The sequence below is a fragment of the Gracilinanus agilis genome, chromosome 3, assembly GCF_016433145.1.
Source record: "Gracilinanus agilis isolate LMUSP501 chromosome 3, AgileGrace, whole genome shotgun sequence".
Taxonomy (NCBI): Eukaryota; Metazoa; Chordata; class Mammalia; order Didelphimorphia; family Didelphidae; genus Gracilinanus; species Gracilinanus agilis.
The window spans coordinates 92,398,566-92,425,857 of NC_058132.1; the positions used below are offsets into that span (position 1 = coordinate 92,398,566).

Genomic DNA, 27,292 nt, shown 5'->3' on the forward strand with positions numbered 1-27,292 from the left:
TGTCACTGATTTCTGAGTCTGGGAGAAAGACCTGAAGAAGGCCAAGGTTATTCTGATTTCCAAAAAAAGAGAAGTGTGGTGGTCATTGAACTTGATTAAGAGAGTTTGAAAAATTTTAGAATACGTTGTTAAGAGAATCACCTGACATTGTGAACTCGGGTCCTAACTCTAAATCTAGGACTTCTATACTATCCTAGAGGGCTTCCCACTATATATCTTCTCAGTGCTAAGTATAAATTTCATACTCGTTTCATTTAACCTAATGATTACTTACTAAGAGACTATTAGGCGCTGGGTCTTATGCTTATTGGACATAGTGCAATAAAAATGGAAAGAAAACTGGTTCTAGACACAGAATCAGGGTTTTTGCAAGTTAGAATATTGGTCCAAATATATTAAGATGAAATTTAAGAATAAATGTAAAGACTTGCCAAAAAAAGAGAGTAAAGTTTTGCATTTGACTTAAATGAACTCCACAATCATAAGGCAGAAGTATGGCTAAATAGTGATTTGTCTGAAAAAAAGATTTTAGTGGTCTATATGCTCAACAGCTATCAAAACAGTGATACTACAACCAAATTACAGAATGTTAGGTTGTACTGACGCACAGCAGTGTTTAGGATTAGGGAGGTTTCATTACTCTGGACCTTTCCCTGACAAGGGCCATTTGGAGTATTATGTTCTAATTCAGTTGCTACATTTTAAAAAGGGCATTGATGAGCTGGAGGGCAGCAACGATGACAGAAAACCTAGATAGAATGTCAAATGAAGACTAACTGAAGAAATTTGAGTGTTTTATCTGGAATACGAATTAATGGGGGTGGGGTAGAGAATTAGAGCTGATGTGAAGCATTTAAAGGTCTGTCAAGTGGAAGTGGGATCAGACTTGTTTTGTTCAGCCCCAGAGGGCAGAATGAAGAACAAAGTATAGAGGCTTCTAGGGACAGATTTGGATTTGATGCAAGGGAAATCTTTCTAGCATTCAAAGCTATCTCAAAATCAAATAGACTACATGGGGCCTGGTAGTGAAGTGGTGGAGAGGAGGATAGTTATCCTTCATTGGAAATCTTCAAGCAAAGACTGGATGGTAACACTTCTTTGGGAATATAGTAGAAGTGATTCTAATTCAGGTAATGCTTGGCTCAGATGGCCCTCGAGGTTCCTTCCTACTCTGAGATTACAAGGACATTTATAGATGTGGTAAAAGGCTACAGAAGGCGTTATGATGTTGGGAAAAATAAATGGCAGTGAGTCAGCAAATGTGGACCTACCATTAGTTCTGTCCCTTATGTAGTGTGGGATTTGGGCCAAGTTGCATTCCCTCTTAAGGGACTCTGTTTTCCTCACCTACCAAATCAGACTGTTCGACTTGATGACTAAGGGTGTCCAGCTCGGTATTAGTTTTAATGACTTACTTTTCTTTCTATAGAGGTTTAAAGTTTACAAAGTGCTTTTTACACAACTTTCTTATGAGGTGGGGATTGAAAGTATGCTCTCTGTTTATGGATGAAGTATATGAAGTTCAGAATATGACTTACCTAAGGGTCACAGGTATGCGGCAAAATTAGGAATTGAGTTAAAAAAATTCAAAATACAAAATGGAGCAGAAGTTGCTAGATTATAATCAGTGTTGAGTCAACAAGTATCTATTAGTTGTTTTATCATGTGCCAGGCACTGTGAAAAAGAACAATGTGATTTGATGGTGTGCCATCACAAGCTGAAAATATTATGTTACTTAATAGCAATGGGTTGAAGTTGTAAGAGGTAGATTCTGGTTTGAAGCAAGAAAAAATTTTTCAACAATCAGAACTTTCCAAAAGCCCTTCTTAGAAAGCAGTGTATTTCTTTGCATTTTGTTTAGTTGTTCAGGTGTTTCAGACGTGTCTGACTTTTTATGATCTCATTTGGGGTTTTCTTGGTAAAGATACTGTGGTGGTTTGCCATTTTCTTCTACAGCTCATTTTATAGATGAGGAAATAGGCAAATTTAAGGTTAAGTGACGTGCTTAGAGTCACACAATTAGTGTTTGGGGCCAGATCTGAACTAAGGAAGATGAGTTTTTTTGATTCCAAGACTGTACTCTATCCACTGTACCATATGGCTGCCCTTTCTTTTCATTCAAGGACTTCAAATAAAAATTTTATCGTCTCTTTTTGCTTTTATGCCAACCTCTTCTCCTAAACCATTTTCCCAAAGTAAATACAAACATTTAGACAAAACCAAAGGATACATGCTTTGTCTGAGAGCAGAAGTCATACTTTACCAATCAATGGAGAAGAGGAAGGTCTATTTCATTACTAACTCCCCAAGATTTGCCAATACTGCTAAATAAGGTTTAAAAGTTTTTTAGTTTTTAGGGTTTTTTTTTGTATTATTATAAGTCATTGTGTATTTTGGTATGTTGGTCTCCTGGTTTTGCTTCCTCATTACATTAGTTCAAACAAATTTTCCTAGGTTTTGCTGAACTCCCTTATTGGTTGCTTCTCTACATGGCAATAATATTCTATCACATTAAAATGTCACGATTTGTTTAGCCATTCCTTAATCAATGGGGGCTGCCTATGCTTCTAGTTTTCTGCTATTACAAAAAGTGATACCATAAATATTTTTGCATACATGGGACCTTTCCTTTTGATTTTGATTTCCTTGCTCCCAGGAAAGAGGCCACTGGGTCAAAGGAAATGGTTTTCACCAGAGGTTTTCATGAAGAGGCTCCAACAACTTATTGGGCGCATTGAAAAAGAAATTCCTGTAATGGGTTAGTTTGAACTACATTGCCTTTGAGGTGCCTTTCAACTCTCATTCTGTGATTTCACGTGAGAGCTGGGACTAGATTTCAGAGGTCCTCCTGTTCTGCCACAATGAGGTATCATGGTGTGACTGTAGAGGCAGCACAAAAGTAGTAGAAAGAGTTAACAGTTAGGAGAAGGCAGTCTAGATCCTAGCTCTGCCTGGGGTTTATTTGAACTACACAGGCTAAGTATGACCTTGGGCAAAATCAATTTATCTGAGTCTCAGCTTCTTTATCCATAAAAATACTGCAACTCATATCTATGGTAAGCTCAGGCTCTATGGGCATGCAGATTCCACTCTCTTTGGAAATCATGACAAGATTTGGCCTTAATTCACAGGGTTTTGAGGGAAATGCCCTGTAAACCTTAAAGTGCTGTATAAAAGTGAATGAGTATTACTTTCTTATGTAAATTATTTTAGAGTGAGGCCTATAAAAATTTTAAAACATTTTGGGCTTGAAGGGAGTAGCTTTATGTGGAAGATTCACTTTGAATCCTTCCCTGGTGATACTAAGTAAAAAAAAGTGCCCTGTGCTGGCACTAAGAGATCTCATTTCACCCTTTTTTGGTCAGTTTCTGAGTTTGAATAGTTTTTTTTCCCCCTCTGGCTAGGCCTCCCTCAGACTCAATAGCTTGTACTTATTCTTCCTCCATTTCTTTTGGAGTGATGATAATAGTTGAAAGTGGACTGGCAGATGGACAGGTCTTGGGTTTGAATCCTGTATCTGCTTCTTCCTACCTCTGTGACAAAGCTCTTAATCTTTCCACATATTAGTTTTTTCTTTAGTAAAATAAAGGCATTAGATCTGTGTCTCTAATGTCCCAAATCTTATGATCCTATGGTGGCTGTGAAGTGGTGGCAGTGGCTAGCAGTTTGTATTTGCTTCAGTTGAATAAGCAGGTCTACCCTGGAGGTAAAGTAAATCATCTGAGATCCCTGGACATCTGGTGACATAGATGGGAGGGGGTCCAGTGAATCTCAGTAGCCTTTCCAGCTGGTTGCTCAACTGTTTAGTTGCAGTGCCTCTCAAAAAAGACATTTTTCCCCACCCCCTAACTGGTGCATGGTAGGATGGGCTGGGTGCCTCCTCCCCTGGTGCTAGGTTCACTCTCCACATACATACTTTTCCTTCCATTCTAACACAGGGAAGGTAGAGGAAGATAGGTAGAATAACCCCAAACCTTTGTACTGACTTCTTCTGCAGGGATTACTCTGGTTCTGACTAGTGAAGAACTTGCCCTAGGAATTTCTCATTATGGCCTGTCTAACAGATACTAGCACGTATGTGCCTAGGGGGCCACAAATGAACAAGTCCTGTGACTATTCTTAACCCACATTCCCCCAATTCAACATTGCTACCCTCTTAGAAGTTCCCCCTAAGTACTACTTATATGACCATTATTTGTACATATGTCATTCTCTGTAAATATTCCCAAAGTCTGCTTCCTACCCCGGTAGCTAAGGGAATATTTACAGAGAATTACTTAGAAGCAACTTGGACCACTATTAAGAAGTCTTGAGTTTTAGTCCTAGCTTTGTCACTAACTTCCTATATGACAAAGAGAAGTCACTGATCCTCACTGGGTCTCCATTTCTTTCTTGCCAAGTGGGGCATCATTGGCCCTGCTGTGCCATTGGGCTTTTATGAAGAACAAGTGGTAGAACAGGCATGGAAATAGTTTGGCCAAGTCCAAGATGCTACAGTACCAATCTCAGATATCATACCCGAGTTATGAACAATTTTTACATACAGAAGACCACCCCAACACTCTCCTTTCTAGCACCTTAAATTGAACATACCCAACAACATCTGAACTCAGCATCTCCCCCCTCACCCCCCAATCTAAGTCATCTCCTAATTTCTCTATTTTTTCTAACAGTATCTCCAATCTATGCTGGCTTAAAACCTAAAAGTCATTTTTGACTCTTCCTTTTCCTTCTATGTCTACATCCTGTGGATTTTTACCTCTGCAAAAGTAAAAATGACCACGTATTAAGGACTTGCTCTATGTGTAGAGCATTGTGCATAACACTGGGGAAATAATAAAGTTTAGGTAAGGCTGGCTTCTTTGCCTTTATGAAACTTGTGACCTAGTTTGGGATAAGACAACACACGTGTACATGTGTTACACAGAATAAGAAATGGAGGTCCACATATATATCTCACAATGACATGTAATAACATTACATGTCAAATGACTCAAGAGAAGTGCAAAGTTCTATTGTGAGGTATGATGGGAAAATGATTGTCAACTCTGGGACGCTTTAAAGGATAAGGAGAAATTCAAATGGTAAAATGAAGAGGAGAAAGGGCATCTGAGGCAGAAGAAAAGGAGAGGAATGGAGGCGGGGGAGTTTAGGGGAAAGCAAAGCATAGCTAACAAATGGATTGTTGCCTGCACTATGGCCAGAGCTCTTCTTCTTCATCCTCCTTAGTCTTAAGACTGCTTTCTGGTTCTTTGAGCTCTTGCCTGGAAATAGGCCCCTCTTTCCTAGCTTCTCTATATGGGTTGTCTTTCCTTGTAGAGTTTCCAAGTTCCTTGAGGGCAGAAACCATCTTGCTTGTATATATATTCCCAGTGCTTAGTTCAATTAATAAAAAAAAACCATTTATTAAGTGCTTTCTCAGAGCACTGTATTAAGTTTTGGGGATATGGAGACAAGTTAGCAATACAGTCCCTGTTCTTAAGGAGCTCACATTCTAAAAGAGGGAGATCATTGATGTAGGGAGGAATGGATCTTCTTTAGTGTAATTTCCAAAACACTACCTATTTCTAATGTCAAATCATTTAACAATGCCAAGGATTTTGGTGTCAAGAACTTTGCTTTGTTTTTAGGAGCTGTGGCTGCTGAGGAGAGAGGCTGTGGCATGTGTAAAAGAACAGTCTCCATAAGGGCTGCCCTGCTCCATGGCTTTACTCTGCAATTTAGGTTTAAGAGAACTGTCTGGACATTGTGAAGTTAAGAGCCCTCTCCAGTCAGAGAGCCAAACCCCTCAGAGGCAGGACAAGGCTTGGACCCAGGGTTCCCAGTCTCTGAGACCATTTTTTGGTCCACTATGGCATGTTGCCACTCAGGCAATCTTTGTTGAAAAGCTTCATGTTAAGGAGACCAAGAAGGCTTTTTAAGAAATGTGGAGACTTGAGAATATGTGTGAGCAGGTGGGCAAGAACTGGTAAAGGTAAGATTAAGACACATGAAAGAGAAAGGGATAATGGTTCTAGAGAAGAAGGCTCAAAATCTCTCCTTCCAAGCCTAGCTTGGGTCCTTTTTCCTCCATAAATTCTTCCCTAGCTCCCATCCTCTTCCATATGAAACCAATTGCTTTTTCTAATTTCTCATAGTATTTTGTATTTACTTTCCCTCTTGTCTTTATCAAACTTTCAATTCAGCTGGATTCAACTCAACTGAATAAGCATTTATTCACTGTTATAAGCTCAAAACACAATTAGGTGCTAGGGATACAAAGATAAAAATGAAAACAATCCCCATTCTCAAAGAGCATACATTCTAATTGGGGATGGGGGGGGGGGGAAGATTCAACATACATACAGAAAAGTCAATATAAATCTGAGGAATAAGAGAGAGCTTAGAAAAATGGATGGGGGAGTAGTATAGAGAATCAGAAAAGATTTCTCATAAAGAAATAGCTTCTGAGGGGCAGCTAGGTGGCTCAGTGGATAGGGAGCCAGGCCTGGAGGTGGAAGGTCTTGGGTTCAAAGCTGGCCTCAAACACTACCTAGCTGTGTGACCCAGGACAAGTCACTTCACCCCAACTGCCTAGATCTTACCACTCTTCTGCCTTGGAAATGATACTTAGAATAGATTCTAAGACAGAAGATAAAGAGTTAAAAAAATAGTATCTGAGTCAAGCCTTAAGGCTTAGGTAGCTAGGTATTCTAAGAAGTTGAGGTAAGAAGGAGAAAGTTTCTCCGAATAGGAAATATGGCTTTCTACACAAAGGCATGGAAGATAGGAGAAGAAATGTTGAATTCAAGAAACATCTAAAAGGCTAGTTTGGCTAAAACTTAAGAGTGTTATAAAGAGAATACATAGGAAACATCTGGAGAGGCAGGTGGGAATTAGGTTTACAGACAGCTTTGGATGTCAAGCTGAGTCTGCATTTTATGCTATGATAAAGATAAATGAGAGTCACTGATTTAAAAAAAATTAGGCAAATAAGTGACATAGTTAGATGTATATATATATACACATACACGCACATATTTTTTTTTGGGGGGGGGTAAAGATATTTATTATACCAATTGCATGTAATAACAATTTTCCAAACAAAATTTCTGAAGTTAAATGATCCAAACTGTCTCTCTCCTCTTTCTTGGAGCTGGTAAAGTAATCTGATCTGGGTTATACATGTATTGTCGTGCATGTCATGCAAAACTTTGGTGAGTAAGTATATGGAGGCTGGATTGGAAATTGGAATCGATTAGGTGGCTATTGTAATAGTCCAAATGAGAGGTGATATGGTCTGAACTAGGATATTGGCCTAGTGAATAGAAAGAAAAGATATAAGAATTGTGGAGGATAAGCTCAAGAAGAAAAAGCAAAAGAATGGTTATTCAATGGTAGAGGTGGAGGTCAGTCAGGATAATTCTTCCCAGGAATTATGGTACCGAACAGGAAAATTTGGAATAAAGGGTGGATGGGAATAATGAGTTCTGCTTTGGTCATGTTAGGTTTGAGATGCTGATATTATATAACCTGGTATATAACTAGACAGTTGTATAACTGTCTAGCAAGTAGATATGGATAAAGGCCTAGAGCTCCAGAAATATTATGGATGGGAGTAGAGTGGGGTTCCAAGAAGGTGGATTAGGGCAATCACCCAGCTGAACTCTTCAATGTTCTTCTCCAAACAACTTTAAAATAACACCTCAAATAAAAAAAAAATTAAACCCTTACCTTCCGTCTTGGAGTCAATACTGTGTATTGGCTTCAAGGCAGAAGAGTAGTGAGGGTAGGCAATGGGGGTTGCCCAGGGTCACACAGCTGGGAAGTGTCTGAGGTCAGATTTGAACCTAGGACCTCCTGTCTCTAGGCCTGGCTCTCAATCCACTGAGCTACCCAGCTGTCCCCTCAAATCAAATTTTGAAGTGGCAGAATCAACAAGAGATCAGAGTGAGATATTTTTCCAGTCTAAGAAAGTTTAAGAGATGGCAGGAAAATTCTGTGAAATTGGAGTGGAGGCCTTTCTGGAGCCCATAAAGGAACAGCAGTGGTGGCAATGGCAGTTACCACAGCAGGGGCAGTAGCTTCTAGACTCTCAAACCAGAGATAGGAAACCCCTCAGAGGGGACTGGACAACTGGTCAGAAAGGGATTAAAAGTAACTCTTTGCCGGCACTGTGTAGTGCTGACTGACAAATCTATTTCCCATATGCAGTTTTGGGTCACAATTCTGAGGTAAAGAGAGTGCCAGCACTTGTGGCTGTAGGGGACAGAGATCTTTCCTAGGTAAAGATCAGAATATAGACCAGAAAAGTCTACTTTGGAAGCACCCAAAACTTGAAGATCCCTAGAACTATCTTTGAAAATAATAGCATAGAAAGCTAAAGCTTGGGATGGTACTTTCCCATGCCCAGGTGAGGGCAGTACAACTTTAGCATAAAGTTCAAAGTCAAGAAATAGACTAGAAAAATGAATAAACAACAACAAAAAGAAATCGACCATAAAAAGCTACTGTAATGGCAGGAAAAGACCATGACATGAACTTGGAGGAAGGTAAAAATGTGAAAACAGCTATAAAAAAAGTCTTAAGGAAAAAATAGTAATTGGACCCAAACCCAACAAGAATTTCTGGAATAGTTAAAGTGTAGAGGAAAAATTGGGGAAAGAAATGACAGAAATGCAAAAAAATTATCTAAAAAGAATCAATAGCTTCCTAAAAGAAGCACAAAAATACTGAAAAAAAATCTTAAAAAACAGAATTGGTCTAATGGTAAAAAGGCACAAAAATTCACTGAACAGAAAAACTCCATAAAAAAGAGGAATCGAATTAGTTCTGCAAGCAATTGGGAAAAAATGTAATAAAGTCTAGGGTGGGGTGGGGTAAGCAGAATTGGTCAAATGGAAAAAGAAGTACAAAATCTCATTTATCAAAATAATTTCCTAAAAATGAGAATTGGGCAACTGGAAGATGATTCCATGAGATATCAAAAACAATAAAATAGTCAAAAGAATGAAAAATAGAAGAAAGTGTGAAATATCTCATTGAAAAAACTGACCTGGAAAATAGATCCAAGAGATAATTTAAGAATTATTGGACTATCTGAAAGCCATGATCAATTTAGAAAAGAGCCGAGAAATCATATTTCAAGAAATTATCAAGGAAAACTGGCCAGACAGCTTCAATCCAGAGGGGCCAAAATAGAAATTGAAATAATCCACTGATCACTTCCTAAAAGAGATGCCAAATACAAGAGCTCCTAGGTTAAAGAGAAGATACTATAAGCAGCCAAAAAGAAACAAAATATCATGGAGTCCGTCAGGATCACACAAAATTTAGCAATCTCCACATTAAAGGAGCCAAGAGCTTAGAATATGATATTCTGGAAGGCAAAGGAGCTTGAATGGCAGACAAGAACAATCTACTTGGCAAAACTCAATGTAATCCTTCAGGGAGAAAAATGGATATTTAATGAAAGTGAACATTTCTGATGAAAAGTCCAAGAGTTGAATAAAAAATTTGACTTTCAAATATAAGACTCAAAAGAAACATAAAAAGGTAAACATGAAAGAGTAATCATAAGGGACTTAAAGTTAAACTCTTTATATTCCTTTATGGGAAGATGACATCTGTAATTCCTAAAACATTTTATTATTATTAGGGCAGTTAAAAGGAATTTACATAGACAGAGGGCATGGGTATGAGTTGATTATATTGGAATGATCTCCAAAAAAAAGAATAGGTCAGAAAGAGGAATGCACTGGAAGAAGGGGGAAGAAAAAAGTAGATTGGAGAAAAATTTTCTCACATAAAAGAGTTATGTGCAAGAAAGAATTTTTACAGTAGAGGGGAATGGTGGCAGACAATGCTTGAACCTCACACAGGAATTGATTTAAAGAGGGAAGAATACACATACACACACAGTTGGGTATAGAAATGTAATTTAATAGGAAGGTAAGAGAATAAAACAAAGAAGGGGATGATGGAAGGGAGGAAAAGGAGGGGGAATGGGGGAAATAGAAGAAAATGGGATGGAGGGAAAAACACAGTAATCATAATAACTATGAATGTGAAGGGGATGAGCTCACCCATAAAACAGAAGCAGATAGCAGAATGGATTAGAAACCAGAACCCAACAGTATGATGTTTACAAAAGCCACACTTGAAATAGAAAGATGCATAAAGAGTTAAGATGAAGAGCTGGAGTAGAATCTGTTTCAGCTGAAGTAAAAAAGGCAAGGATAGCAATATTCGCAGTCAAAGTAAAAGCAAAAATACACCTAATTAAAAGAGGCAATCAGGAAAACCACAGTTTTCTAAAAGGTACAGACAATGAATATTAAAAAATTTTACAACACATTTCTCTGATAAAGGTCTAATTTCTCAATTACATACTAATTATACAACCAAGTCAAATTTATACAAATAAGAGCCATTCTCCAGTTCATAAATTGGTTCAAAGGCTACAAATAGGTAATTTTTAGAAGAAATCATAGCTATCTATAGTCATATGAAGAAATGATCTAAATCACTATTGTTTAGAGAAAGGCAAATGAAAATAAGGTACAGTTTTCAAACCTATTAAAAGTGACAAATGTTGGAGAAGATGAGGGAAAGTTAGGTATACTAATGAACTGCTGATGAAGAAAACTGGTCTAACCATTCTGGAGAACAATTTGGGGCTATGCCCAAAGGGCCATAAAATCTTGCATACCATTTGACCTAGCATTATCATTACTAGGTCTGCTCCAAAGATAGCAAAGAAAAAGGATCTATATGTACAAAAAGATTTATAGCAGCTTTTTTTTTGTGGTGGCAAAGAATTGGAAATTGAAATGATGAGGGGGGTTGATTGCAGAAGAACATGGCAAGCTCTATATGAACTAATGCAAAATAGAGTGAGAAGAACTAGGAGATCATTCTCCACAGTAATAGCAATGTTGTAATGATGATCAGCAGTGAAAGACTTGGTTACTCTGATCAATAGATGATCTAAGGACTCATGATAAAAAAAGGTTATCAAATTGATGAACTCTGAGAGCAAACTGAAATGTAATTTTCTTTATATTTTCTTGCTTTTCTTTTGAAATATGGCTAATACAGAAGTTTTAAATGATTTCACATTTATAATTAAAATCATATAGCTTGAATTTTCAGTGGGTATAGACGGTATAGACCGCCAAGGACGGTCCCAAGCCTGGCTGAAAAAGGAGGAGGATTGGGCGTGAGGCTAGCAACCTCACCCCGTAAAAAATCTCATTTGCTACAGAAACGGCAACCTCATTAAACCAACAAAACCAACGATCGCCTAGTCTGGAAGATTGCTCTCCAACAGAGTCCGAAAGCCTTTGGGAAGCCAGTTTGTCTGCCAAAAACGAAACAAAGACCATCGGAATGACATGGGCCCAGTTGGGGGGAAGTTGCCCAAAACAGAGCCCGTTGGCGTGAGATGGTTGTGGCCCTATGCTCCTCTGGGAGCCAACAGGAATAACTAACTATAGATGGGAAGGAGAAAAATTAGAATTTAGAATATAAAAAGAATGCTAAAGATGAACAAATATTAATTAAAATGGAAGGATATCTTCGCTTTACCCTTGATTTTATTGAAAAGGCCTGTAGAGTTATATAATGCTGTTTCTTTTTTTAAGGCAGGGTCCATATATTCTTTTGATTTTTGTATTTTTGTCAAAAGCTTCTTCTGTGTTCCTTGATATTAATTATCTTTGTGCTATTAATATGGTCTATTAGATTTATAATTTCTCTAATACTGAATGAATTCTGTATTCCTGGTATAAATCCAAACTGGTCATGGTGCATAATTTTAAAAATATTGTTATAGCCTCTTTGCTAATATTTTATTTAATATTTTTGTACCAATATTCATTAGGGATATTGTCTAACAATGGGAATTCTTAACTTGGGAGTCCACAGACTTGTTTTTAAAGATATTTTGGTTACAATGCTTTTGATATAATTGGCTTCCTTTCTTTTTTATTTTTTCAATTATAAGTAATAACAATTTTCAACATATGTTTTCTGAAATTATAAGATCTAGTTATCTCCCTCTCGCCCTTCCCTCCCCCATTTTGGAGATGGTAAGCAATTTGATCTGGATTATACGTGTATTATCATGCAAAACACTTTCATATTAGTCATTGTTGTAAGAGAATATTCATATAAAACCAAAACCACAAAATAAAACCACAAATTAACTAATGTGAAAGATAGTATGCTTTGATCTGCATCTGACTCCAATAGTTCTTTCTCTGGAGATGGTTAGGATTCTCTGTCATAAGACCTTCAGAATTATCCCAGATCATTGTATTGCTGAGAGTAACCAAGTCTTTCACAGTTGATCATCATACAATATTGTTGTAACTGTGTATGATTGTTCTGGCTCTGCTTATTTTGCTCTGTAGAGTTCATGTAGATCTTTCCAGCTTTTTCTGAAATCATCTTGTTTATTACTTCTTATACCACAACAGTATTCTATCACCAACAAATATCATAAATTTGTTTAACTATTCCCCAATTGATGGACATCTCTTCAATTTCCAGTTCTTTAATTGGCTTCCTTTCTAATTCTATGTATTTTATTATTTCTAATTTTTAAAAATTCTTGAGGAGTCCACAGGTTTTATCAGACTGGCAAAGGGATCTTTCCTTAGGTTAGGTATATAGTCTATATTTGGTATCAAAGGGGCAGCTGGGTAGCTCAGTGGATAGAGACGGGAGGTCCTAGGTTCAAATCTGGCCTCAGACACTTCCCAGCTGTGTGACCCTGGGCAAGTCACTTGACCCCCATTGCCCACCCTTCCCAATCTTCCACCTAGGAGCCAATACCCAAAAGTTAAGGGTTAAAAAAAAAAAGTACATTATATTTGGTATCAGAGAAGGAATTTGGTAGAATCCCTCTGAATCTCAGTATCTTTGAAAGAGGCAGTTGAGTAGAAAAGACTCCTGGATTTATTTCTGTGCAGAAGAAGGCAATCTAGCTGAAGAAGCAAGGTTTCCAGAAGGGATGAAAGGAAGCAACATGTGCCAGGCAAGTCAAACCATGACTACCATCCTGACTCCATCAACTACTCTAAGACTCTAATGGAGACAGTCCAAGAAATCTGAACCCAAGAACCTTGGAATAGCAGTGCTTCTCAAGCTAAGAGAAGTACTTCCAGTCCCCAGAGATGCCAATGAAGAAAGGAATCACTGTGGAGGGGGTTTGGGGTTGTCTACTTTACTCTTTACCACCAAAAAAACTTCAGACCAACTGCCTCTAGTGGGCATTTAAGCACAGGAGCCCTGAGAACCCTCCAGATCACTGGTCCCTCTTCCAGCCCAGTCCTCACAGCCATGATCTAAGGAAGCTACTCTTGTGGAACAGGTTGTCAGTCATAAGTAGGATGATTTCAAAAAAAGTTGGGAAGAACTACATGAAATGATGCAGAGTGAAATAAGCAGAACTGGGAGTACATTGTACACAGTAAGCATCAAGTCTCTCCCTCCTGAGGGAGAAACAGAAGAGAACATTTGGCTAAGCAAGCCAAACTACCACCACTACTACTGCCACCACCTTGACCATCACCTTTCCTCAGGTCCTGGATGGGGATAGTTTGGGACCTTGAATTCAAAAGTTTTGGGAATAGCAATACTTCCAGTCTAGTACTTGAAGCCCCCATCTTGGATAACAACTGTTATGGAGATGAGATTTAGAAATTACTCCTGCAAGTGCTACAGTAGCCATAGCTACTTAATATCCCCCTCCAAAAAGTTCTTGCCATCAAAAGTCCTTGGACTGTCAAGTCAGCATCAGAAACTGATATGATTTTATCAGTGGAAATGGCATTAAAGAAGAGATATTACCATTTTCTTTGATGCTATATCCTAAAGACTATGGGACTTCTCCATCTGACTGGCAATTGAAACTTCCATATATGTTGCTCCCCTATTAGAATGTGAAGTTCCTTGAAGCAGGGAATGTCTTTCTTTTTTATATAAATATATCCCTAGACACTTAGCACAGTACTTTGCATATAGTGTAGTGCAGAGGTGCAATCAACCCTGCAAAATGCTAACTGCAGAATTTCTGGCAGTTAAGAGGGCTTAGAACCCTGACTAAGAGCAGTTGATCCCTGATGCTTGGACAGAGCAGAGGGGGCAACTGAGCTCAGCCTTCGGGCTGAAACCTGGCCTTGAATTTGTGCTTTTCTCTTGAGATTTTGTAGCTTAGCTAATTCCTTTGGATCTCCCTGACCTTCACTATTTCATTCCATATTTCCTTTCCTGATTTCCTGTGGGTTTTGGGAGAAGGGTGGATTTTGGGTGGTAGCAATCAAACTTTGAAGATTTAAGTTTTCCCCACAGACAAGTAGGGCTTACCCTTGATACAAACTATCTCCTCATTCATTGTTTATTATTTCCCTAACCTTAAAGGCAACAAAGCCTCCCAGGTGGAGTGAGAGCAGGCTCTTTCTCAGTCCACTCCATTCCTGTGTCCCTCCCCCACCTGGAGCTTCTCCCTAGGCGGTTGTTAGAGAAACCTTGTATCCTCTGTATTTTATAATCAACCCTGAAACTTAATAAACCCTGTTGTTATTTAATCAAACCTTTTGCTAAATCATTGGTTGAACGATAAAAGAGGGTTAAGGAGAGAGAGGAATTGTTTCTCTTTGGTTCCTGAGGGGAGCTGGAGGCGTCCATCTTGGAGGAAGTGGTGATCTCTAGACTTCCTCTGAGAAGCCCTTCTATTTCACAGACAGGGCAGAGCCTGGGGACTCTTTGTGAACTTGAGAAACTGACTAGAAAGCTCTCTAGTTAGTTTCAAACCATTTCTGACTGGCCCTGACCTTTGTCTGTAGAAGTGCCCTTCCTACCTGGAAGGGTTCAGCCTGTTTCCCTTCAGTGTCCTCTGTCTCAAGCCTGTGTACCCAGTCTGTGTCTCCCTGTTGCAGCTGCCTGCTCAACTACCTCATCCTCTCCCCTTGCTGCTCATTATACTTCAATGTCCTATATTTCCCTAAACTCAGCCATTCCCTTACATCTCTCCTGCCACCTCAATCTACTACCTCCACTATTGCACCCTCCTTTCCCACCTACTGACCTAGGTACCTACAAACCCTATCCACTTGCTTTATTCTCTTATTACAATAGTAAATGCTTCATTCATTCATTCTTTTCCATGTTTTCAAACAATTTATGTAATGTTGGGATTAACTTATTTATTCTTTGAATGTTAGGTAGATTTAGTTAATAGTACCATCTGGTCTTCTTCCCTCCTCCCCACTATCTTGGAATTTCATTTTTGGCTAATTAGTTTTCTTTTTTCTGAGCCTGGATTATTCAAATTCTAACTCTTGCTCTATTTATATGGACATTTTGTATATCGAGACATAGTCATTTAAGTAACATTATCAATTTTATTGGCATGTCCTTAGGCAAAATTATGTCAAATAACATCCTCATTTTTTTGTGGATGTTACCATTTTCATTTATGAGCATGGTTTTCCTCTTTAAAAAAAAAAATCAAGGGAACAGCTAGATGCTCAGTGGATAGAGAGCCAGGCCTGGAGTCTGGAGATCCTGGATTCAAATCTGACCTCAGGCACTTCCTGTGTGACCCCAGGCAAGTTAGTTAACCCCCATTGCCTAGTCTTTTCCACCCTTCTGTCTTGGAGCCAGTACACAATATTGATTCTGAGACAGAAGGTTATAGTTTTTAAAAAATCTGATTAGTTATTTTATTTTTCAAAAAAAAGTTACTATTTTATCAATTTAATGAGTCTTTTGCTTCCCTTTTGTTTATATCTACATTGATTTTAAGAATTTTTACTTGGGTATTTTGTTGGAGTTTTTTATTTGCTGCTTTTCTCTCTTTTTTTTAGTTGCACAACTAATTCATGATCTTATTTTTTTTCTGATCAATAAAAGATAAAAATTGTATAGATATCAATTTTCCCCTCAATCCTTGGAGGATGGTCTGGCTGTATCCTCCAAGTTTTTGTATGTTATATCACTATCATTTTCTTTGGTGAAATTTTTTGTTTCTATAATTTGACCTTTGACCCATCAATTCTTCTTCTTTTTCTTCTTACCTTCTGTCTTAAAATCAATGCTATGTATTGATTCCAAGGCAGAAGAGTGGTAAGGGCTAAGCAATGGGGGTTAAACGAGTTGCCCAGAGTCACACAACTTGGAAGTATCTGAAATCAAATTTGAACCTAGGACTCTTCCATCTCTGGGCTTGGCTCTCAATCTACTGAATCACCCAGCTGCCCCCATGACTTGTCAATTTTTTAGGATTAAATAATTTAGTCTCTATTTAGCTTTACTTTTTTTTTTTTTTTTAACTTTACCTTCTGTCTTAGAATTCATACTGGGTATTGGTTTCAGGGCAAAAGAGTGGTAAGGGCTAGGCAATGGGGGTTAAGTGACTTGCCCAAGGTCACGTAGCTAGGAAGTGTCTGAGGCCAGATTTGAACCCAGGACCTCCAATCTCTAGGCCTGGCTCTCAATCCACTGAGCCACCCAGCTGCCCCCTTTACTTTCTTAAAAGTACTTTTTATTTATTTTAATTGAGGACAGCAAAAGATATGCTTAATATTTCTATTTTTTCCTGGACTTTTCCTATATGGTGTTGTTATAGTTTAGCATAAGATCAATTTTTATGGATTTTCCATGAACAACAGAGAAATAAGTATATTCTTTCCTAACTTATTCAACTTATGCTCAGTTTGGTAAGGTACATTATTCTTGATTATATATCTTATTTTTTACCTTTTGAAATATAAATAGCTACAAAGTCTGGGATGGTCCTTGTGTGGCTCACCTTGGTATCTAAACTTATTACAGTTGCTAGAAGTATTTTTTCTTTGACCTGAAAGGTCTCTATTTTGGCTATGAAGTTTCTGGTACTTTTCCTTTTGGGGTTTTCTCTCTCTCTTAAAACTCTTACCTTCTATCTAAGTATCAATTCTAAGAAAAAAGAGCAGAAATGTCTAGGCAATTGGGTAAAGTGACACAGCTAGGAATAGTGTCTGAGGCCACATTTGAATCCAGGCCTTCTCAACTCCAGGATTGGCTCTCTATCCACTAAGCTACCTAGTTGCCCCCAGAGGATTCTTTTTTTATCTTCATTTCACTTCATATTTCTGGTTCTAATAGATCTGGGGTAGTTTTCAATTTATAATTTCTTGAAATATGTTATATAGGCTTTCTTTTTGGTTGCAGTTTTGGAAAGTTCAATGATCCTTATATTACCTTCAATGATACCTTAAATTACCAGTCATTATTGGTAGTACTTAGATGTTCTTCAATCCATTTTTTGTTGTAATATTTCTTTTCTCAAAAAGTCATTAATTTGTTTGACCTTTGCTAGTGATCAAGGAGTCTATTAATTGTGTAAAGTTTTCAACCTAACTCTAATTTTTTTCTTTCACTTTATTTATTCTAGGTACTCTCACAGTCCTTAGGGACAAATTCCCCTCATTCTGTGTCATAGTTACTCTCTTCCTCTGGGTTGGTCCTAGGCACTTTTGGATCTGTAATGTTCCTTTATAGCATTTGTGTCTACTTCCATTTTCTTATATTTTCATTTTCCGTTCCCAATTTAGGATTTTGTTCCAGTGCCAGGCTTGTCCCCTCTTGCACTCTAGAATGAGGGCAGGGTGGGTTGGGGATTCAGTGGGAACAGTTACTGTTTTGTCCCAACCTTGATTTCTTGGGTTCCTATTACTAACTCCCAATTCCTCAAGTGGGTTATGCAAATACTACTGGCAGGTTTCAGGACCCTCTAGAGCAGCACTGGTGAAAGTTTTCAAGTTTGCCTGCCCAAATGTAACTTCAAGCTGCCTGTGTGTTCCTGGCATTACCCCAGAGAGTGAGGGAGGAAGTGCTCACTTTGGGTGGCTGGACAGAGGGGTGGGACATGCAAAAAATATCCTTGGGCACTGGGAAGATGGGGAATGGAGCAGCTCCCCCTGTGCTGGCCCAGCATGTGTGCCAATACTTCGCCAATGCTGCTCTAGATCAATTGGGTTCAGAGCCTTGAAGTCTTTAAGGCCCCCTTTTAAGCCTCTCAGTTCAGAGAACTACAAATTTCAGGCACTCCGGGGGTATCCTGGCCTTAGTGATGTTGGCTTCTGACTGATGGCTGTGTGTCTAAGAACTTGTGGGTTTCTGACTACCCTGGATCAAGTATCAAGTACTTTTTGTATCTATTTGTTTTCTCCCTAGGTACAGAGTGCTGTAGGCTTCAGGTACTTTTGCAGTCTCTGGTCTCCAGTGGTAGACTTCTAGTTGGTTTAATCTCGCTTGCATTGGCTTTTCTGGGAGGATTCCTTTCCTAGTGTTCATGAACTTTCTGGTTGTCTGTCTGTGTAGTCCTGGGATCACAGAAGGCACAGAAAAAGGTGCTTACTACGATTTCTCTTTGAATTTCTTGAATATTTATTCTAACTCTTAAAAAAACCCAACAAACAACTTTTCTGGAACACGTGCTTGAGAACTTGGTTCCTTGGAGCTAGTCCTCCACGCTTTTTTAGCTGACTCTAACATTTATTGGCTACTTCCCCTTTATTCTAGAGAATATGAGCTATTTGCTACTGGTATAACCTTAAGTCATTTAATCTCTGGACCTCAGTTTCCTAATCTGGAAAAGGAAGCTGAATGAGATGACCAACCTGTACTGGTCCTTCTAGCTCTATATAGCCTATAGAAACAACTTGGAGCTTCTTTGGAACCTTACTTTTCTCATCCATAAAATGGAAAAACTACTTGTACTCCCTATCTTATTGTGAGGATCAAATGAAGAATGTGTAGAAAGCATTTTATAATATAAAGGGTTATGAAAACAAATATCAAGGTTTGTGTTCAAGTCTGCATTCAACCTCAATCTATTTCAGGTAGGAAGTTCCTCATCATTTGAACTATTCAAGCAGAAACTGGAAACCATTTTTCATCTTTCAACTTCTAGGTTTTCAGGACCCTCTAGAGCAGCACTGGTGAAAGTTTTCAAGTTTGCCTGCCCAAACGTAACTTCAAGCTGCCTGTGTGTTCCCGGCATTACCCCAGAGAGTATTCGTGGTATTGCCAATTTTTAATCAGAGGATCAATCTATTCAAGAACATCCTTGTAGTAAATTCAGTAACCAGAGGGAGGCCTCAGTCCTTTCTGTTATGGCCATAATAGTAGTTGGTCAATCTTGATTCCTATGCTTTCAGAGAGGCTCCCTAAACATGACCTGTCTCCCTCTCTTCTGTTTCCTTTTGAAGATGTTTCAAAAACTTCCCATAAAAAACAAATATGAAATGCTATAATTAATAGCCAATTCCAAGCCAACCCAGCATTGCTACTAATAAACCTCAACACTTACAAAAAAAAACCAATAAATTCTTCCTCCCTCCTGGTCTGAGGTGGTATATATTTTACACCCCCCCCCAACCTCGTGTACACTTGCATATGTGTAAGTACTCATGTATGTGAATGCATGTGTGTGTATGTGTGTGTGTATTTTCCTTTATTTCCCATCTAGGGAGGGGCTGAATAATGAACTGCGTGCGTCAGGGAAGATGAATCTGAGATACTAGGGAGCAGTGCAGTAAAAAGATTAAAGTGTTATTATTGTTGGGTTTTTTCCCCCATGGTCCATTGTGACAGCTCGGCCGTCATCTGTAAAAAATGTCTTGGCGAGAGATAATCATCGGAAACTCAATAAAGCGTCAGGGGGAGCCTCGGCCCCCATCAATCACTGGGTGCCTGGAAAATTTCAGCCCTCTGTCTCCCTTCTTGCTATCCATATAAATGTCTCTAATATATTTTCTTCAGTGTGTGGGACCCAGCCCTGATTTGGAACTTTTGATGAAAAAATATTTATACGCAAAATATGTAAATCGTTTGGGGAAAAAAAGACAACTCACAGCAACAGAGGCTCTTTTCTACTTGTTCCTGCCCTCTCCTTATTTTTATAAATGCAACAGAATTTATTCTTTTTAATAAAACATGTCAACTAGAAAATTAATACAACTTACTGCCCTGGCCTATCTTCCACACCCAATGGAAACATATTGGTTTGAGGAACTGAGGAGAGACAGAAACAATTAACTTTGTTGGCTGATATATTTTGTCTAAAATAAAGTCTACCAACATGCATTATGCATTGACATTCTATTGTTCATTGGTACATCAGTGAGCTGGTAGGTGATCATGTGGCTCCTATTGGAGAAGATTATGGTGCTGATTTTGGGGGAAGGAAGGCACACGTGAGCATTAGGATGATACTTTTTTGGAAGAAAAAAAAAAAAAAAGAATAAGGCTGTCCAAATTGCTCTTGAACTGAGCTTGTTGCTGGTCTGGCCAAAGGCAAAGGTTCCATGTGATGCCCAGCCAAATTCTGTAATGCAGATTATGCAGCTGCAGGGGTTGTGAGGTTTCTTTGGAGAAGGTAAAGTTAAAGCAGTTTATATGCCCTTGGGAGAATCATTTGACAACTGAGTCTGTTTCCCATTTGTAAAGTGGGGATACTACCCTTCTTCACAGGAAGGGTGGTTTTGAGGATCAAAGGTAAAATTCTTTAGCAATGTGAGTAATTCTTATAAACATAAAACATGGACTCATCTGCTTGGTCCCAGTTATAAAGGGGACTCTGGCCACCAAGTGAGGATATAAGTTGGGTAGAGGTCCTAAAATTCAGCTAGACTAGGTAGGCAGGGTTGGACTAGGAGTCCCGCCACTGCAATTTACAAACTGCAACCCTGTGAGGGAAGCCTTAAAATGAGATAATTTTCATAATTAAAAATAGTAAAACCTGACACTTCTTTAGCATTTTATAGTTTACATGGTGCTTTTGCATCATCTTATTTTATTTCTTCAACAACTCACTGAAGCAGGTATCCCTATTGTACTGATAGGGAAACTGAGAAAAAGAGGTCAACTGCTCATGGTGGTCCGAGACAAGGAGCACTTCTGACCAGGAGTTTATTTCTGGCTTTGCCTCCAGGTTGGGTGTTCATTTTTCTATACTACATATGTCTAATGAGAAGCAGAGTTTCAGAATTCAAAAGGACCCTTAGAGTTCATCTTGTTTAACTCCTACCTAAAGTGGGAATTCCCTCTACAACATCAGCAACAGGTGGTCTATTAGAATGCTTCCAGAGGCAAATGCACACTACTCCCCCAGGGTAGTCCCTTCCCACTTTTGGATAGCTCTGATGGTGGTTAGGATGTTTGCTGAGTTCAAAAAGAGTGCCTGCAGTTTGCTTACTGCTCCCAGCTCTGCTTCTGATGGTGGTTAGGATGTTTGCTGAGTTCAAAAAGAGTGCCTGCAGTTTGCTTACTGCTCCCAGCTCTGCTTCTCTGGGGTTTAAAATAGTTCCAATCCCTCTTCCCATTATAACCCTTCAGATATTTGCCAAACCCAAGTCTCCTATTTTATAGGCTAAACATTTGTCAGCTCTTTCAACCAATCCTGAGAAAGCATGTTGTCCCATTAACTTCTCTTCCAGGGCACCCTACACTCTACAGGACACATTATATTATTTCAGCAACATTCCTAAAATATGGTGCTCAGAATTGAACTCTGCTTCAGACTAGATCTGATGATCACCGTTGAGAGCAGAAGGTCTAGTCATCTACCTCCCTTTGGATGTCAGACTTCTATTAATATAGGTTAAATCTGAATTAGCTCTTTCCCCCCTGACATGCCCTGTTCACAGACTTGCCTCGGATTATCAGCAGGATGGATCTCTCACACTGGATACCTGACAGAGTATGTTAAAAGGTTCCAGGAATGAGGCAAATCCAGCTAATTCCTACCGTCTTTAAGGTTACGCCACTGTTCCTTACATCTCTTTTTCTGATCACAAACTTATACTTACGGGTAGGACAAACAACAAACGTTCAAGTTGGTACCAAGGGGCTGGCTGGGTCCCTGCGAGGGATTTGGGAGAGATGCATATATGACATGCCCTCTGCTGTTCAGGGGTTTATATTTATATTAATTATAAGATACTGATCATAATATCCCTACCAATTAATACAGGAAAAAACCAAATGGATGAAGAATGCATATTGATGAGATTTTATCTTCATACTTATGGACAGAGAAAGCCAGCATGGCACAAAGATGAGAAGCTGACCCCAAGGTTGGGAATATTTGAGTTCTTCTTTAGCTGTATAACCAAGGTAAGTTCCAGACCCTCTTGGGGTACTAGGCTGTTTGCTAAGACTGCAAAATGCAGAGGTGGTGTCAAGCTGCATTGGTAGAGAGTTTCTTGTACTAATACTCTACACTAAGCCTTGTTTTTCATGAACTTAACACACATGAAATTCAGGTATAGGCAACTGAAAAAAAATAAAACTAGAAAAATACATATAATAAAAAATTTTAATCATGGCTAAATGGCTATCAATGGCTAAATCCATGCCAGTTTTCAAAGAAGCAAAAAGTCTCACAGCAGTTTGCTCAATCATGCTCATTTTTGCTCTGAAAAAGTATAATTGTGAGCTATTCCATTATTCTGGTCCAAACATTAGCTCTACATCATACCAGACTTTGTCTAGAATTCTCCCATGTAACAAGCTGTGTCACTTCAGAGTGATGCTTCTTTTTCTTTTATTAATGTTATTTAGTTATTAATAATGGCCCCAAAGTACAAGGGTAGTGATGTTAGTAGTAGCCCTGATAAGCCTAAGAAAAGTCATGAAGTGTCTAGGTATGTTCATGTAAGAAAATCTTATTAATAACGGAGTTCACCATTATGTGCAGTTTTCACCTTACATGAAGGGTCTTGGAATGCAATAGTCATATAAAATGAGGTTGTACTGTACTAATCATAGGTTTATTTGCCATCCCTATTCCTGGACCATCAGTGCATAGATCTTAAGACAGCCAGCATTTATTTCTGTAGCTTTTAAGATTTGCAAAACACTTCACAAATACCATCTCATTTTATTCTCACAAACACACTGGGAAGTAGGTGCTATTATTATCATCTCCATTTAATAGCTGCTGAAGCAGATAGGTGGCTTGTTCAGGGCCACACAAAGCTAGCAAATGCCCAAACCTGGACAAGAACACAGGATTTTCTGATTCCAAGTTTAGTAACCCCCATGTATCCATTTTAGTATCCATTGTTATCTCCCTCCTCCCCCCATGCTGTGATGGATAATGAAGAGAGGACCAAAGGCTGGGTCTCACTGGAGAAATTGTGCAAAGCTCTCAACAATCTCAAGTTAGTTTTAACTGCTAAAGTCCAACTCTTCAATCCCATTATGCTCCTGATTAATAAAAAAAATTTCTACATTTCCAGAAGAGTCAAAATGGAGGGTAATTCAAAGAGAAAGCTGCCTTTTGAGTTGGAGCACCTTATCAGTCATAAGTATGGAAAAAAATAGTATAAAAATCATAATGTCAAGGGCATTAAGGGACAGCATGTTACAGGATGGGAAGGACGACAAGGACACAAGTTCAAATCCCTTGCTTTGTGACTTTAAAACTAGCAGTGTAACTTGGGGCAAGTCGTCTAACCTGATTGGGTCTCAATTTCATTTAAAAAAATAGGGGGTTGGATTGGATTGGATTATGGTCTCTTTCCAATTTCAGCATGATTACCTATGTATCCACTAGAAGAGGTAGGGATATAGCAAGGATGATGAATAAAAAACATATAATCTGCACTGGTATCAACCAAAAGAAAACAGCCAGTTGGGTAGATCTTAAGGAAAAGGCACGGGGAGGTTATGGGCTACACTAATGGAGTAACCACACTGATGAGATCAAGGATCCCAGGACAGAAGAATAATGCCATTAGGGAGAAAAAAATGCATGCTAATGAAATAAACACAAAAGCTGTGGCAAAACAAATACCAATTAAATAGAACACTGAATGTCATATATCAAGGCTGGGAAAGTCCTCAGACGTAATCTAGTCCATCCTTTTTACTGTAATAGAAAGAATTCCCTTTATAACATTCCCACTGAAAAGTCAGTCTGCCTCTGCCAGAAGATCTCCAATGGCAAGGTACTCACTACCTGAAGTGAGCATTGTCCTTGTGGACACCTGTAATGGTTAGAAAGTTTGTCCTGAAAGGCAAACTATTACTCTTAGTTTTGTTCTCTGAAACAAAGTCTGGTAAGTGCAAACACTCTTCTGTACAAGAGTTAGTTGAATACTTAAAGTCAGTGATTATGTCTCTGTAAATTTATTCTTTCCAGGCTAATCCTCCCCAGTTTGACTTACTGAGTGGCACCAACCAAATTACTGAGTTTCCTTATTTGTAAAACCACTAGAGAGAAGTCCCTTCTATTTGTCATCATTCCCACAACCTCTTGTCCTCTCACTCCTCAGACATCATTTCTACTTTGGCTTCACTTTCTTCCCTACCTAATCTTGATCCTACAGGTTAACTAGCTTGACTTCATATTGCCCTTTATTAGCTGACCCTTTCCTCCTTGGTCTATTGCCGTTTATATCTTGCCAACTCCCAATCCTAAATTATCCCTCCTTTGGCTTCCTCCTACCCAATATGCTACTCAATAGTGCTGGAAGTCATAACCATGTTCATTGGTCCATTACACATTATCTAATCTCAACCAGGTTTTCTCTTCTATAAAAACAAAACAAAAAAACCTTTTATTCTTCCCTAAATGATTCTTGCATTTTCCATAGTGATTTTTCCAAACCTCTTCTTTCCTCAAACTTAATCCCTTCTCAGAGAGGGCTTTCTTTTATATTTTGCTGAGAAAGTAGAGGCCTTTCCCACCCCCCCTTCTTCCATCTTACATTTCAAATCCCTTTCTGTCATCCTTTACTCCCTGCTCCCCCATTCTCTCTCTGCTCTAATCTTTGATGAAAAGATGGCCTTGCCCATCCCCAAAAACCAACCCCTCTATTTGTATCCTTGATCTTATCCCTATCCCTTCTTGCTTCCTCTAGCAGATAATTTCCTCTCTAAATATCAATATCCTTACATAGTGGCTCTTCAGGTTTCCTCAGATTACAAAACAAACCAGAACTAAAACTTCCAAACCTTCATATGACTCTACCATTCCCTCAAGCCAACACTTATATATCTCTTACCTTTCAAAGCTAAACTCCAAGAAAAAGCTGTTTCACTTTCCATAAACTCACTCAATCTCTTGTAATTTCTTCCAACCTCATCTCTCAACTAAAGTGGCTTTCTCCAAAGTTACCAATGATCTCTTAACTTGTCAAATCTGATGGGGCTGTTTCTCTTCATTCTTTTTGACCTCTCTCTGTAATGTTTGATACTTTTGACCATACTCTCCTCCTGGATACATTCCCTCCTGTCCTGTCTGGTCTAAGTGGGCTACTCATTTTGTATTATTTGTACAGCCCAAAAGCTTAGGTTAAGAAAGCAAAATTGGCTTTTTTCCCACCCTGGGCTGAATCTGAAGGGTCCCATACCAGAATGTAGAGAAGTATTGACATGAAGAAATAGCTCACTATCCCTTAGTCATTCATTAGCAACAATCCTGAGTGGAAAGGTCAAAGGGCAGGAGCCTTTGAATTAGCAGACATTCTTTTCACGTTTTTTCATTTCTGTACCTTGACACAGGCTACTTCAAGCTCCCTTCAGAGCTCAGTTTAAGATTCATTTCCTCTCTGGGGCCCTACTCCATCTCCAAAACTATGAGTAAAATTCTTTTGAAAATATCTTATAAATCCTTTAAGTTTATTAGTATGTATGTGGTGAAAGTAGAGACTTTTTTTTGGTCTTCCTTTTACTGTCTAACACAATCTGGTCTAGTGCCCAACATGTGCTTATTAAATGTTTGTGGCCTGATTGGCCAGTGATGGGCAAACTTTTTAAAGAGGGGGCCAAAGGAATGCTCATCTGTCAGTCTATTTCCAAGGCAACTCTTTCAAAGTTTCATTGTATTGTATCCTACTTGTTGTATCTCTAAGAGTCCATTTCCACCCTAATCCCCTAGTTCTTGCCCATAGTGACAATAGCTAGATTTGACTGCTCTGTAACTTTCTCTATTACCACTGCCACCAGCAGCAATAATTTAATCTTTGTATCTTCTTCAGATTCTCAAAGACAGAAATCAAGACTTCTGCTAATATGGTTTTCAGTCTGTTCCCATCTGTCACCCTCCTCTAGAGATGCATTCTGGTTTGTCTGTGTCCTTCCTAAAATATGACCCCAGAACTAAGTACAATTCTTTACAGGTGGTCTGATTAGTATTAGAGGTCAATTTCATTTGACAGATATAGGCCCAAGAAAAGGAAGTGATGTCTACAATCACCTTTGCAGTGATCTGGAATTCAAATTTGACTCCCAGTTCAGTGTTCTTCCCATCATACCATGTTGTCTCTCATTGAGAAATTCAGTGGAGACAGTTTACTGAAAACTAGTAGTTTGGGAAAGTTTTAGAGAAGTAGTGTTGAATGCAAGTTGCACTTGAAGGACAAGGGTGGGTGTGGGCATTTCAGGTCAGGGAACAGTGTGAGCAGTTATTAGCAGAAGGAATGAATCTACTGTGTTGCCAAAACAGGGAGCAGGCCATCGTAACTATAGAAAAGATAGTAGGGCCCTAGGGCTCCATGATGCTATTCTGGTCAGATGGGGTTCCCTGTAGAATGAGGTGCCATATCAGATAAAATTCATCTTCTACCTAGCTCTCATCTTTCCAGATACAGTTTAAGACCATCTTCTTTTCTTGGGCCCTCAATAAAGGAACCCATTAGGTTAATTACCTATAATCCTTCTGTATAAATCCCATCTGCTTGTGTCCTGTCTATGATGCTTTCTGTTTCTACATCCTCCTTGCTGTTTCCATGGCTCCCCATTCAATCTATATGGACAACTGCAGTAGCCTTCTCATTGGCCACGTGCATGTTGGGGCAGCCCAGCTGTGATCACTTTCTTCCTTGCTCAGAGCTCCCCAAGGTATGCAAGAAAAGGGCCAGGTTTTTCAGGTAGGCATTTAGGGCCTTTTGTGATTTGGCATCAAAGAACCTTTTCAGTCTTAAACATAGAAGTCCTCTCCATGCACTCTATTCTAGTCAAACTGGATGACTCCTTGCCCCTAGCCTGTGCATTCTGGCCTCAGAACCTTTGTTTATGCTGTTCCTTATTTCGACCACACTTCCACTTTCACAGATTGTGGAAAACAACAATCAGTCCTCTTCCTCCTACTTAAAATCAATCTATCCTTCAAGGCTCACCATCTCCTCTATGAAAGTCTTCTTGTCTGGAAAGCAGCTTCCTTCACTTGCAAATGATACAGAACTCTGTACCTTTCTTCCATACTTATCTTGTTGTTTAAAATCATAGTTACTTAGATATATGGTGATT

General features: G+C 38.9%; 1 protein-coding gene across 3 annotated transcripts in view; it reads right to left on the reverse strand.

The window, feature by feature from the left end:
- Positions 1–27,292, reverse strand: part of CLPB (caseinolytic mitochondrial matrix peptidase chaperone subunit B) — a 201,286-nt gene that overhangs the window by 92,892 nt on the left and 81,102 nt on the right. The window lies entirely within an intron of this gene.